The following is a 14,451-nucleotide window of genomic DNA, read 5'->3' as shown; positions in this document are numbered from 1 at the left end:
CTGTCTCCTCTCGTCTTAACTCTGTATTCCAGCCAAACGGGGCAATTCTCTGCTTCTCAAAAAGACACTGTATTCTTTGGTCATACAAACACATGATCCAAACCATGCCTCTGCTCTTACTGTTCCCTATGACTGCAATGACCGCCTTCCCTACCTTTACAGGTTGGGTTCCTATCCATCCCTATGCCATGTCCTCTAGAACAGCTTTACTGCCCCTTGATACGATTCTTCCCTCATGTTAGAAGGCCTTTGATGCCACAATCCCATGCCACTTCACATAGCACTTTGTTTTGTAACTCTCAAATACATGGATCATGAAATGCTATGAATCTCTATCTGCGTGATGTCGGAGAAAAGGTTAGATCTGCAGTGAAAGGGCCTGAGTATAATGCCAACTCTGCCAATGATAAGCTCTGTGACCATGGGCAGGAAACTAAACTTCTCCAGACGGAAGAGGACCAGATGATCTCCGAGGTCCCTTCCAGCACAAAAATACACACTAATACAGTGAGTTGTGCTGGAGCTGGTCCATTATTAAATATTCAGTTTTACGGCTTGGAAATTGGCAAATGCTACAAATCAAGGCTTAATTTATTGTTTCGTTGCTTGTTGGGTCTTAAGGAAGTGATGGAGAAAATGTTAATTATGCAGATTAAACTTACAAGTATGTCATGGGTACATTTTCCTCTCAGGAAAATCAGCTGTTAAATATTTGCCAGCACACCCAGTGCCTCTCCTTCATGGTCATGAGGAAAGAGAACCATAAACTCTTATCTATAGCTTATCTCCCTACTGGCCTGCAAAGCTCCTTTTACAGCAGGAACCTACACCTCCAACTACCTAACACAGAGCTCTGAATGGAGCAGGCATTTTATAACTATTTGCAGATTCTATCTACCACTAAGTCTGTGAGATCCATGCCAAGTCATTTCCACTATCTTGGCCTCTAATTAGTCACCTATAAAATGAAGGGCTTAAATATGGTTGCCATAAAATAGATTAAGCTAAAGTAATTGAAGAGACAAAGGACTATGTTTACAGCAGAGGGAAAAAAATCCTTAAAAAAAATTAGAGAAAAATAGGGTAAAATATAAACCTAACTCTCGTAACTTTATTGTAGACAGATTAAACAATACAATAAAACAAAAAAGAACAACACACTGGATAATAAAACAAAACCCTATAATCAGGTCACTTGCCAAAGATACATTTAAAAAAAAGAGGGAAGGGAGGGAATAGGCATTCATATAGCACCTACTATATGTCAGGCATTCTGTTAAGTGCTTTTTACAAATATTTCATTTGATCCTCAAAACAACCCTGCAAACAGTAGGTGCTATCATTATGCCCATTTTACAGTTAAAGAAACTGAGGCAAACAGAGGTTAAGTGAGTTGCCCAAGGTCAATCAGCCAGTAAGTGTTTGAAGCTGTATTTAAACTCAGGTCTTTGTGACTCCAGGCCTAGCACTCTATCCACTTCACCACCAGCTGCCTCCACAAAAATGGAGAGGCTGGAAAAAAACCTACCATGCATCAGGTAAATCCAAAAACCAGAGGTTATAATCACGCTATCAAGCAAAGCCAAACAAACATTCACAACATAAAGAGATAAACAAGAAACACACATTATGCTTAAAAGAATCACAAACAACAAACCAATATCAATATTAAACTTAAAGGCTTCAAAAGTGCTTTAGGATCTAAATTCATAAAGGAAAAATAAACTGAACTACAAAAAGACTTAGCCAGTAAAACAATGCTAGCAGGAGATTTCAGTGTTCCTCCCTCACTTTGGGACAAGTCTATCACAAAAATAAGCAAAAGAAAAAATACAGAATTGAACAAATTGTTGGAGAAACTAGAGTTAAAGATTTATGACACTTCTATATTGGAATCACTAAAGAATATATGTGTTTCTCAACACTACGTGGAACTTTTACAGAGAGACTGCAAACAAATATAAAAAGTCAGAAAAAGTAAATACATCCATTACAACCCATAACACAATAATGACAAATAGATCTGACTGCAGGTCTAGCCCCTTTTCCCACATCACAAAGATATAGATACACTGCATTACATGATCAGGGTATTATATTAATAAAGATGAAACCAAATACCAAAATTTCTGAGATGCTGCAAAAGCAAGTCCTCTCAGGGGCAAAATCATATCCTTATAAATATACGTTAACAAAACAGAAAAAGAGAGGATCAATAAAATGAAGGGAAATAATCCTGGGCAATAGCTAAATAAATTGTGGTATCTGAAAGTAATATATTATTGCACAACGGTGGAACATAAATATGAAGAATTCTGAAAAACATGGGAAGATGTGCATAGTGACTACAATAAAGACCACACAAAAACAATGAGTAGTAATAATAGCTAACATTCATAAAGCACTTAAAAGTCTACAAAGTACTTTCATATATTTTTTCATTTGATACCTGACAACAACTCTGTGAGTTATGTGCTATTATTATTCCCATTTTACAGATGGGGAAACTGAGGCTAAGAGCAATTAATCTCCCAGAGTCACACAACTAGTGAAGTATCTAAGATTGGATTTGAAATGAGGTTCTCCTAACTTCAAGACTAGCACTCTTCAACTCAAATACAATGGTCAATATCATATCTATATGACTGAAGGTAAAAATCTCTTTCTATTAAGATACAGTAAACCAGAAAATGTAAAGTCACATTATCAGTCACAACTGACATACTGAATTTGTTTAACAGGTTTCTGGAGAGAAGGTCCCACGGGAGAGGAGGATTACTGAGGTGTGACTGAAATGTCAAAAAATGTATCAATAAAAAAATTAATTAAAATAACTGCATTCAAGGTCTTACTGAGCTACTATCATGAACAAAAATATAATTAATAATAGCAGCTGACATTTACATAGCACTTTAAGTTCTATATTTAACTATCTCATGTGATCCTCATAACAACTGTTGAGGAAGGTGCTTCGGGTGTTATCATAATCCATTTTTGAATGAAGTGGAAAAGCTCCAGAAAGGTAAAGCGACTTACTAGATCATGGTAACTGGAGACAGAATGTAAATCCAGGTCTTCCCGACTTCATCTCTAACACACTTTCCACTCTAACATGCTACAGAATCATAAAGTAGTACATACTTATACATGTAATTTTGCTAAATTGGTTTAAACAACTGATGACCTAGTATCTTTTTTTTGTCGAGGTAATCAGGGTTAAGTGACTTGCCTAGCATCATACAGCCAGTGTCAGGTGTTTGAGGCTACATTTAAACTCAGGGCCTCCGGACACTAGTACTGACGCTGTGTCCACTGCACCACCTAGCTGCCCCTGATGACCTAACATCTAAAATTTCTGGTGTATCTTCAAGATCTTGAATGACTCCAAAACGTGAGTCAAGAAACTAGAACTCTCAGAATTCTTTATTAAATTCAACAAACATATTAAGCATCTGCTTAGTGTGAGACATAGCGGTGGGCTTGAGGACAGAAAGAAAACAAAGACAGTTCCTGTCTTAAAGGGCCTTAAAGACTGTTGGAAGGATACAACTTGTGCACAACTAAATAAAAACAAAGCATATGCAAAGTAACATGAAGTAATTTCAAGAATGAGACTGGGCTAACAATAAGGAGGGAAACAGAAGAGGTTTGCAGGAGATGTTAGCTGAGGTATGCTGTGAAGGGAGAGGTAATGACCTCTGGAATCAAGACCTCAGGAACCACTTCTACAAAAGCAGGGAGGCCGGAGTTAACTAGCTAGCAAGCCAGTTTTACCGGAACACAGAGAATGAAGGGGAATAATATGAAATCATTTCAGAAAGGTGGGTAGGAACCAGATTATCGAGGGGTTTAAATATCAGGCTAAGAATTTTGTCCTCTATACCAGAGGCAATAAGAGGTCACTGGTGCTTCCGGAGCAGGTGAGTAACATGGAGAGATCAGCATTTGAGGAAGATCAGTTTGGCGGCTGTGCGAAGAGACTGGCAAGAGGACAGATTATAAGCAGAGGCCTAATGAAGAGGCTTTTGCAATTTACTAGACTATTTACTGGATTATTTACTGGACATAAGTGACAAGGGCCTGAACCAGGATAGAAGCTTCTATGCAGAAAGAAGGTGACAGATATGAGACATATAGGGAAGATAAAATCAACAAGTCTTGACAACTAATTATAAATGAGAATTGAGGGAGAGGGATGATTCAAGGATGACTCCATGGTTTCTAATCTGATGAACAGAAGAATGATTTCAACAAAAATAAGGAAGTGAAGATATAGGATAGGTTTGGTGGGGAGGAAAGGGGAAGAAGAAAATATTAACTTCCCCTTTGGCCCTACTAAGTTAGAAATGTTTAGCAGGCAGATGGTAATTAGGACTGTAGTTTAGGAAACAGATTTTTAAGGTCAGATTTATAGAATTTGAAGTCAGTTGCACAGAGAATATAATTAAAGCCATGGTAGCTAATGAGATCACTGACAGAGTGTGTAGAGAAAGAGGATTCAAAACAGTAGGAAGGAGGAAGACAATCTAGCAAAGACAACCAAAAAGAATAGGTTAGAATGGCAGGAACACCAAGTATAAAGTCTTGGAAGTTAAGAAAAAAGATTATTGACAGTTGCATGGATGACAAGTAGAAATAAGAAATATGCCCATTCACCACCATGAAAATCATTATATAAGAGGAAATAAAACGTAACAGTATTGAGAATTTAGAGAAACAGCAAATGTTACATTAACAGGTCATATGTAACATTAATTAAATAGGTATTTAACCACTTGAGTGCATATCACTTTAAATAAAACTGACTGTGAAATTTGTACTCAGCAATCTTGATAAGTAAATTTCTTCAAGGCCTAAAAGGTAGGACTTTGTTTTCTTCTGTACCTTCCCACAGATGCTAAGCATGGAGCAGATGCTCAATAATGAGGTGCTGACTATTTGATCTAGGAACATTTGTAAATTGCATGTTGTTTTCTAAATAGAGGAATTTTAAAGTAATGTTATAATTTACTTGGCCTGAACTGCTTTTAACACACTTGTATGTTCTTAATGAAAATTTCACTGCAGAGCAGATATCTAATTTATGTCAGGAAAAAAAATGGACACTATTCTCTCCTCAGCATGATTAAGTTTAAGTAAGTACTTCAAGAAGTCTAACTAGCATTTCATTCAGCGTAAAACGTTACTTGATGCTGCTCCTAAAAAAGAAATCTTTAAAAAGATTATTGGGGAAAAATAACATAAAATAGAGGTCATCTGTAAGTTGCTGAGGCAGCTGCAGAAGTTCTGAATTTGGAAGACCTACCTACAATTCCCTATTCTGCTACTTACTACACCTTTGGGATCTTGGGCAATTCACTCAAACGCTATAGATCTCAGTTTTCTCATTTGTAAAATGAGGTTTGGACTACACACTCTCTTAAAATCCCTTCCAGCTAGTAAGTCTATAATCTTGTGAGGACTTATTGCAAGTCTGAGGAGGAAGACAATCTAGAATTCAATAAAAATTTCCATTTTAATATTTAAGGTCTGTTTCTCTCGGAACAGTCTTCTCAGCCTGGTACATTTATTCCACCTTTCCTCCCAACTCACTCTCCCCCCCCCCAAAAAAAAGGTAGTACAGGGATTCTGCCTCTAGTACAACCTATGATGGCCCTGAGGCAAGTCACTTTTAACCTTTCTGAGCTTCAGTTTCTTTATTTGTGTAATGAAGTAGGATTGTACTAGACTGCCCTCTAAGGTCCCTTCCAGCTTTAGAACTATGATCCCTAGGATTCCGATCTCTCTGGGACTCAGTTTCTTCATCTGTAAAGTGAGAGGGTGGGACTAAATGGCCTCTAAGGTCCCTTCCAGGTCCAATTAACAGCAGTTTGGCTACCTGGGGTCGACTGAGATGACATGATCTGAGTCACGTCTAGGAAGGCACATCTCACTCAAAATCAATGTCAGGGGCGACTGTCCGGAAGGGGAAGAAACAAACAAAAATTCTCCCCCCGCCCAGGCTGGGGCTTTCTCCGAGGATCCGGAGGGAGGAAATGGGGTGGGGGTTGCGGGAGTTGGGGTGTGGAATACAACGAACCCAGAGAATGCCTTCCCTCCCCCACGCGGAGAGCTGCCCACCTGCTCTTCCGTCCTCGGGGAGAGGGCACCCCAACCCAAGCGCGGGGGCGCCCCTCCCCTCGTCCGACGGCCCCCGGCGGGGCTGGGGTCGCACCGTTTGCGCCTTCAGGACAACGGGAGCGCGGCCAAGGCGCGCGGGTGACAGCAAGCCGCGGGGGGCGGGGGCCGCGAGCCCGCCGTGGGAGGGAGGCAGACCCCGGCCCCGGCTCGGCTTTCTCCCTCGCCCTCTCCTCCTCAGGGCTTCCCGCACGCGGTGTCCACTCGCCCTCGCCCGCCCCGGCCCTCGGCCCCGTCTCGGCACTCACCTGCGCGGGGCTCCCGGGGAGGCTGCAGGGGCCAGGGACGCGCAACTTCCCTTCGCCGCCAGGGACCGAGGCAGCGGCTCGGGGAGCCAGCCCGCGGAGGGGCGCGGCCCGAGAGGAGGAGGAGGAGGAGGAAGCGACGGCGGCGGCGGCGGCGGCGGCGCCTTGGCCCGCTCCGCGCCCGGCTCGGGCTCGACCTCGCTCCCTCCGGCTGCCGCTCGCTCCGTCCCTCCCGGCGGCCGAAGCGCCAGATGCCGGGGCTGCCTCCGCCGCCGCTACTGCCGCGGCCGCTGCCAGCAACTCCCGGCCAGGACGGCGTCGCGGGACAATGCTGTCATCGGCCGCGCCGCCTCCCCTGCGGACCCCAGCTGCCACAGTCCGGCGCCGCTTCACACTCTAGCGCGCCGCCGCCGCCCCCTCGCTGTCACTCGCTCGCTCGGCCCCGCCCTCTTCCCATCACGTGACGGCGCGCGGAGGCAGTCGCCGAGCCACCTCCCACCGCGGGGGCGGGGCTGGGCGCACGCGCGCGCTAGCGGGAGCTACAACAGCCAACGCCCCCTTCCCACCCTCCCCCGCCTGCCCTGTAGGGCAGAGCCAGATTGGGAAATTGAGTAGCACCTCCACGTCCTTCTATGCCCCCTCCCCCACCTCTCTCTCCAGTGTGGCCATTGCCCTGGCCTTGGAGGTGGGGACCACGCCCCTCCCACTCCAGAAAGCTTGAGCACGGATTAGGCGCCTGCTGTGTACGTGGCCAGACGTATTATAGGGAATATTGGTGTCAGGAAGCACGCTGGAAACATTTGTTAATCGCCTACTGTGTGCTAGGCACCGGGGAATACAAAGACACTACTCTTTCCCCCCCAAAAAAAACTATTTTTCTCCATCATAGTCAAGGACACCACCCTCCTCAGAGTCCTCCAGGCTTGAAACTTTATTGATGTCATCCTTGACTCCCACTGTCTCCCACTCTCCTTATCCTAGTTGATGCCAAAGCCATCTTTCAACTTTGCTACCTTATCTCCTCTGACACTGTCACCACCTTGGTCCAGGGCTTTATCTGGACTATTGCAATAGCCTCTTGGTGAGTCTGCCTGCCTCAAGTCTCTCCCCACTCCAGTCCTCCTCCATCCTCCATTCAGCCACTAAAGCGATTGTCCTACAGCTTAGGTCTGACGGTGTCATCCACAGGTTCAATAAACCTCAGTGGCTCCCTATTCCCTCCAGGATCAGATATAAAAAACTTCTGTTAGGCTTTAAAGCCCTCCCCCGACACACACACCCTTTCCAGTTTTCCTGCAACTTACTTCCCTCACCCTACTGTGCAATCCCGTGACACTGGCCTCTTTGTTGTTCTTTTTCACTCTATAATCTGGATGACTTGGGACATTTTCACTTGTCCCCCATGCCTAGAACATTCTCCCTCCTCATGTCTCCTCACTTTTGTCATTTCAAGTCCCAGTTCAAATCCTACCTTCTGCAAGGAGACTTTCCTGATCCCCCGTATGCTCACTCCTTCTGCTGGAGATTATCTTCAATTTAGTTTGTATATATCTTGTTTGTACCTAGTTATTTGCATGTGGTCTGTGCTCCCCACCCCCACTGTGAGACCCTGGCAAGCTTGTATTTTTTGCCTTTATTTATGTACTCAGTACTTAGCACGGTGCCTGGTATATAGTAGGTGCTTAATAAATGCTACCTAACAAAGTGAACAATCACTGCCCTCAAGGTGCTTACCTTGGGGAAGATCTGGATTCATACATTTAGAGCCAGAAGGGATTTTAGAGCCTAGTGTCCAACCCCTTCATTTTGTAGATCACAGATTTAAAACTGGAAGGGACTTCAGAGATCATTCACTGTAACCCCCTCCCCACCCCAACCCCCACACTTTTTAAAAGATCTGGAATAGGATGGGACCTTAGAGGTCATCTGAGCTCACCCCTTCATTTTGTTGATCATAGATTTATAGCTCAGAGATTATCTAAGCCAACCCCTTCATTTTACTGATGAGGAAATTGAAACCCAGAAAGTCCTTGCCAAACATCACATGGGTAGTTAAGTGGCAAGAATGAGATTCAAATCCCCACCCTCTCCTTCCAGACGGGTTGCTCTTTTGCAAAATTTCTCATGTTGGGATTTTCTGCTGAAAGATCACATTTTTTTAACACGAGTATTCTCCAGGTAGTAATATATGGCTCTGAATTGTGTCATGGAAATGCAAAAGAATCAGAATTGTGGGTGACCCAAAGTTGCTCTTCCCATAGTACCACACAGCCTCCTTTGAGAAAGCACAATGCTTCACAGGTTCAAATCCCTCTTCTGACAACATACTGTTCCCCCATACCTAGAATGCTCTCCCTCCTTATCTCCACTTCCCTGGTTTCTTTCAAGTCCCAGCTGAAATTCCACCTTCTACAGAGAGCCCTGCCTTCCCTCTGTTTATTATTTCCTACTTATTCTGCATATAGCGTTGTTTGCGTAGTGACGTCCACATTGTCTTTCTCATCAGGCTGTGAACTTCTTGAAGGCAGAGACTGTGTTTTACTTGTCTTTGTATCCCTAAGTGCTTAGTGCAGTTACCTGGCACATAGTAGGAGCTTATTTAGTAACTGAATAACTGGCATACTGGCTATAAGTTCCTGAGCAAGTCTTCTCTCAGTGTTCCCACGAATTTTTCTAAGACTGAGATGTATAATATTTGTCCCTCCCTCATCCCTGGGTAGGAGTTTTCAATCAATCAATAAATATTTTTAAAGGCCTAATGTGCCTGATACTGTGCCAGGCTCTGGAGATATGAAGACATAAATGAAATAGTTCCTGCCCTCACATTGGGATTACCCCACACCAAAGGAACCACAAATTAGAAAGAAAAAAAAAATCTAGGCACAGTGTTAGGCACTGATAAAGTCGTTTTTGACTTTGGGCTTTGCCCAAAGATAGCCTGGTTGGGGAGTAGGGGGGAGGAGAGTGAGAGGGGTGGTTAATTATATTCCAGCTTCCTCCCCTACCCCTCATCCACTCATCCAAACTCTAACCCCCTCGTGTCGTTTTTCCTACCTAAAAAATAAAATAAAAAATGGTTATTGGACATAGTAATCGAAAGACGTTTGATATCAACTTATCTCTATTTCTAGTTACATATTAATTATAAAAACCCAGTTTGTCATTCTCTAACTTTGAGGGCTATTTTTTGCTCAGAGAGGGTGGCTTTTCACTCATGCTGAATGATGAAAATAGCCTAACCAACTTATTTTTGTTCCTAGTCAGGTTTGAGATGCTAAGTGCCAATTCATTCAATTTAACAGCTTGGTTATTTTGATGACAGTTTATGCAGATTCACAAGAAAGCGGCTACTCGTACAGTTTTTAATAAAGCCTTTTCTTGATTTTGCCAAGTCCTTACACAACCAGACCCTGCTTGTTTTGACTTCAAGGCCAGGATAGTTCTATTAAGCTCAGCTAATTCAATTACAATATAAGTCCAGCTTGAATAGGTTAAAACTCAAGTCTGAATGGCATATTGTCATTTTAATCAGTCAAATTGACATTTTAATTTATGGTTCAGAAGCTAGGAGAAGTCACAAGTTGTTATGGTCTTTTTTGTGCCCAAGCTGAGGTAGGCATTGGCAGGCACCCAAATCGTTCCCATAGGCTGAGAAACTCTGAACTAGAAGATTCTTTACAGAAGCATTTGCAGCTTCCCTTCCTCACCCAATCTAGCCAGAACCTTCACTTGTTAAATGTTGCTGGTCAAGATGGAAGGCTGAAAACCCTTGCTCAATGGAAAAAATTCAGATGAGAGATTATCATAAAATTCAATTCACCCTGTGACCTCAAGGCCACATATGCCCCTCAAAGAGCCCCACTTGAGGACCTAGAGGGCCACATGTGGCCTCAAGGCAGCAGGTTGGTCACCCCTAGAAATTTTTTTAAGCTGAATTATTTACAATGTAAAGGGGAAAGGAAGAAGTGAAGCAAGCATTTATTAAGTGCCTACTATGTGCCAGGCACTGTGCTAAGTATTTTGCAAGTATTTTCTCATTTTATCCTCACCCTGTGAAGTAGATGTTATTATTATCCCTGTTTTACAGTTAAGAAAACTGAGGCAGACAGAGGTTAAATGACTGGCATAGGATCATACAGCTAGTAAGCATCTGAAGATGCATGTGAAATAGGGTCTTCCTGACTCTGGGTCCAGCTCTTTATCCCCTGTCCCACCTAGATGCTTCAAAACTGTGAAGAACATTGCAGAACACATTGGATGAGGTTGAAATTTTATAGGAATACATGATGTATAATAAATTCAATCAAGGGAACAACCTCCTGCTAGGCTCTGGCTAGGGTACATCCATCCCTGAAGCAAGCCTGGAGCCAGGCCCCTTCTGACAACATATTTCTCTTATTCTTTTCTGGCAGATCTTGTGCGTTTCCTCAAAACTGAAGGACTTGCGTGTTTTGAGATGGTGAAATAATTCCCTTAATGGTCCCTTGGTCCAGTAATAGGTTCTTAATGGGTCACTGAGCTACAAAATGCAACTTAGCCCACTCAGGAGACTTCAAAAGGAGTGACTTGGCCCTCTGGCTCGTGCTCTTCTCTATGTCTATGCGAAGGATATGGCATGTAGCTCTTTCTCCCTGGATTTTCCTTGGAGAGGAGAGGGGGAAAGAAGGGACTAGGGTCAGGAGGAGAAAGAAGATCACACCTTCCCCCGTCCCAGAAGAAATGATGATTTCACACATGGCAATCAGCACATGTGCTGCCCTGCATGCACTTGAGACTGGATGTCATAGCCCTGACTCTATTTCCTGCCTTGTGTCTCTTTCATGAAGATAAAACAGCAGTATTGAGATGGACATTTACAGCCTTGGAGGCAACATTATGAATTTGGGAGTCAAGGGACTACTAGGATCCTGGCAGCTCAACAGAAGGCCCACCGTACATCCATTCCATAACTTCTTGGTGAGAAAGATATCCACCAATGAAAGGATGAGCCCAAGCTCAGGCCTTGCCAGAAGACATGGGCCTAGAGGGAGAGAGTGTAGAGCTGAGCAGCAGCTGACAATTCATCAGTCCTGCAAAATTTCTCATGTTTGGATTTTCTGCTGAAAGATCCCATCTTTCAACATCAGTATTCTCCAGGCAGTAATATATGGCTCTGAATTGTGTCATGGAAACGCAAAAGAATCAGAAGTGTGAGTGACCCAAAGGGCAATGGAATGGCCATAAGCCATGAGATATTGGTAATGACTTATGAGTGGAAAATGCTATAGAATACATCAAGAATACATCTTACCAGAAAGGATGGTAAGCTGGTCATGTAGTAAAAGGGTTGGATAACAAATTAGACAGCCTATGTGCTGCTGCAGTACCTAGAAAATATTCAAAGAACCAGTGTCCTATGGAGAACCAGGAACCCTCCAAGGAAAAATCACAGAAATATGTGAACAAAATTACACAGGGAAAAGAAGGTGTTGAATTTTGCATCTGTGAGTTCATAGATCCTTTAAAATATCAAACTCTTCCATTTCAAATTTAATGTACTCTATTATCATTCCAAGTGTTTTTGCCACAATGACGTACTTTAATTTTCCAACAGTAGGAGATTTATTAATAGTTAGAACAATCACTTAGCATACATTAAGGAGCTCATGATTTATTGTTACAAAAACGAATTAAATACTGTTTTTCACAAGACTGTGAAGCACTAATTATTCCCATCACAGAAGTCTAAAAATGAGAGTTCAAAATAAATTATGTATTCATAGGTTAAGGATAATTAAGTCTTGCAGAATTCTGCCCACTGCTTCCCACTCACCTTGCCTCTACAAAAGTAGGTACCAGCTATGATTTTAAGGGCTAGAGATTTTGCCAACAAAACATGAGGCTTAACTTTTCAGTATCATTACCTCAAAGATCACATCTTAAAATCAAAGATATATATATATACATACATGTATGTGTGTGTGTTACATATATATGTGTATAAATAAACCTCACTACTTTTACTGAAATAAAGCTTGAGTGATTTAATTCTTTCTAGTCAGACCCCCTTGGACCCTTACATTTTGGGGTTCCCAGAACCCCAAACCACAACAGTACCTCCTGGCTGCTCTGGTTATTAGGGGCAGGTCTTAAGCACAGGTCTTTCTGGCTCTAAGATCAGCTCTATACCCAGTATATTACACTGCCTGTGGTTATACTATATATTGGTTATGCTACAGGCATAGAGAGTATGAAATGAATTTTGATTTCAGTTTCTTAGGGAAAAACTTCATTTCAACAAACACTCAAGTGCCTACAATGAACAAAGATGAAAAATAGTCCCTACCCTCAAGGAGCTCACATTCAGTATAAGTAATATACTTATATAATGTAATATAGCATAATATAATTTGAGGAGGGAGAGAGCCCTAGTAGCTAAGGGAATTGAACAGTATACATGTCTTTCCCTAGAAGTTCCTCATTCAAAGGGCAGAAAGATGTAGGTTAATACTTTGAGGGAATGGCAGGATCAAGTTAAGGTCTTAAAAGAGCTCATCTTAAAAGAAGACTGCTAAATGTTTGTTGGCTATAGAGAAGGAGCCAGTAGAAAAGGAAAAATGGAAGATGAAAGTGAAGAATTGGAGAAGAACCAAACTTCCAGGAGAGACAAGATACGATGGGATCAAGGACAACGGTATATACACTACAAACGTGGCAAGTTGAAAATTAGAGATGGAGGTCATTCAGTTTAAAATCTTTTTGATTCTCAAACTCAAGGCTGAGTCATAATGCAGAGAGACATCCTTTATACCTTTGTGTTTAACAAAGTTTACTTTCCCTTCATCCCTGGAATAATTTGCCCCCTTACCACCAGAAGTCTTTGTACTGTTCTGATGTCCCCAAGACAAATCCTTATCTACTTCTCATAAAGTCCTAAAACTCCCCAGCTGACCTGTATATATTTGGCAGCTAGGTGTGGCAGTTGATAGAATGCTACACCCAGAGTCAGAAAGACCTGAATTCAAATCTAGTCTCACGTTAGCTTTTGTGTAACCTTGGGCAAGATAACTTCTATCTGCCTTAATTTCCTCAACCGTAAAACAGACACAATAGTAGCACCTACCCGCAAGGGTTGTTGTGAGGGTAAGGTGAGTAATACATAAGCTATGGAAGCTCTAAAATGCACCGAGATTTTTGGGACACTCTATATTTGTAAAGCATATTGCAAACCATGAAGTTCTATATAAATGCTATTTATTATTATCATTGCTATTACTTTTTGTTACATATGCATTCTATTTTGTGTGTGTATTAATCCAGTAGGAGGAGCTAGATGACTCAGTGGACAGAGCCCCAGATCTGGAATCAGGAAGAACTGAGTTCAAATGTGGCCTCAGATGTTGGGCAACTCACTTAACCTCTGTCTGCTTTAATCCACTGGAGAAGGAAATGGCAAACCACTCCAGTACCTTTGCCAAGAAAACCCCAGGCACAGTATGGTCCATAGGGTCATGAACTGAACAACAACATTAATCCTTATATTTCCCTCAACTTGTCTTTTTCATAAAATTTGCAAGTCCCTTGAGGTATCACATCTAACCAAAATGACATAAAGTTCAAAGGACCTAGGACAGAGATAAAAACCAACAGGGACTCCAGGATTGATTACCACAACAAAATCAGATCAATCCTACCCGCTTTTTTATTTCCTGAAAATACCAAAATTTTTTTTTCATTCTACTGCATTTTGGAAATATCTCTTCCCCATGACGCCTTGAATACAAGCAGCTGATAAAATCTTCAAAAAATGTTGTTTATTTCTATCTCACCTGAAAGATCAAACCTGTGGAGGAGCCATGTTACAAACTTACCTGGTTGTTTTTACTCAACAATCAAAATAGCCTTTTCTCTCTTGATCGTTGTCATTTCTTGCTGCTTGCCGTTGAAATCAGAGCCTTCCCAGAGTCAAAAGTAACTGCCCCTTTGCCTCCATCAATTGACTGTGAAAAGCTTGACATAGAATAATCTACTGTAAGCATATCCAATCAAG

General features: G+C 42.2%; 1 protein-coding gene across 3 annotated transcripts in view; it reads right to left on the bottom strand.

Annotated features, from left to right (window-relative positions):
- Positions 1–6,509, bottom strand: part of OSBPL8 (oxysterol binding protein like 8) — a 214,993-nt gene extending 208,484 nt beyond the window's left edge. Inside the window, exon 1 of one of the 3 annotated variants that reach the window (XM_027842484.1) lies at positions 6,426–6,509. The gene's annotated coding sequence lies outside the window, so the exon portion shown is untranslated. Of the gene's footprint in view, positions 1–6,120; positions 6,140–6,425 lie in introns of those variants that run through there. The other 2 variants (XM_027842488.1, XM_027842485.1) reach the window with 2 other exon arrangements.
- Between the last annotated feature and the right edge of the window lie 7,942 nt (positions 6,510–14,451).

The sequence above is a fragment of the Vombatus ursinus genome, unplaced genomic scaffold (genome assembly GCF_900497805.2).
Source record: "Vombatus ursinus unplaced genomic scaffold, bare-nosed wombat genome assembly UNPS02014874.1, whole genome shotgun sequence".
Classification (NCBI taxonomy): Eukaryota; Metazoa; Chordata; class Mammalia; order Diprotodontia; family Vombatidae; genus Vombatus; species Vombatus ursinus.
Note: the sequence above shows the minus strand (reverse complement) of the source record. Positions and strands in the feature narration are given on the sequence as shown.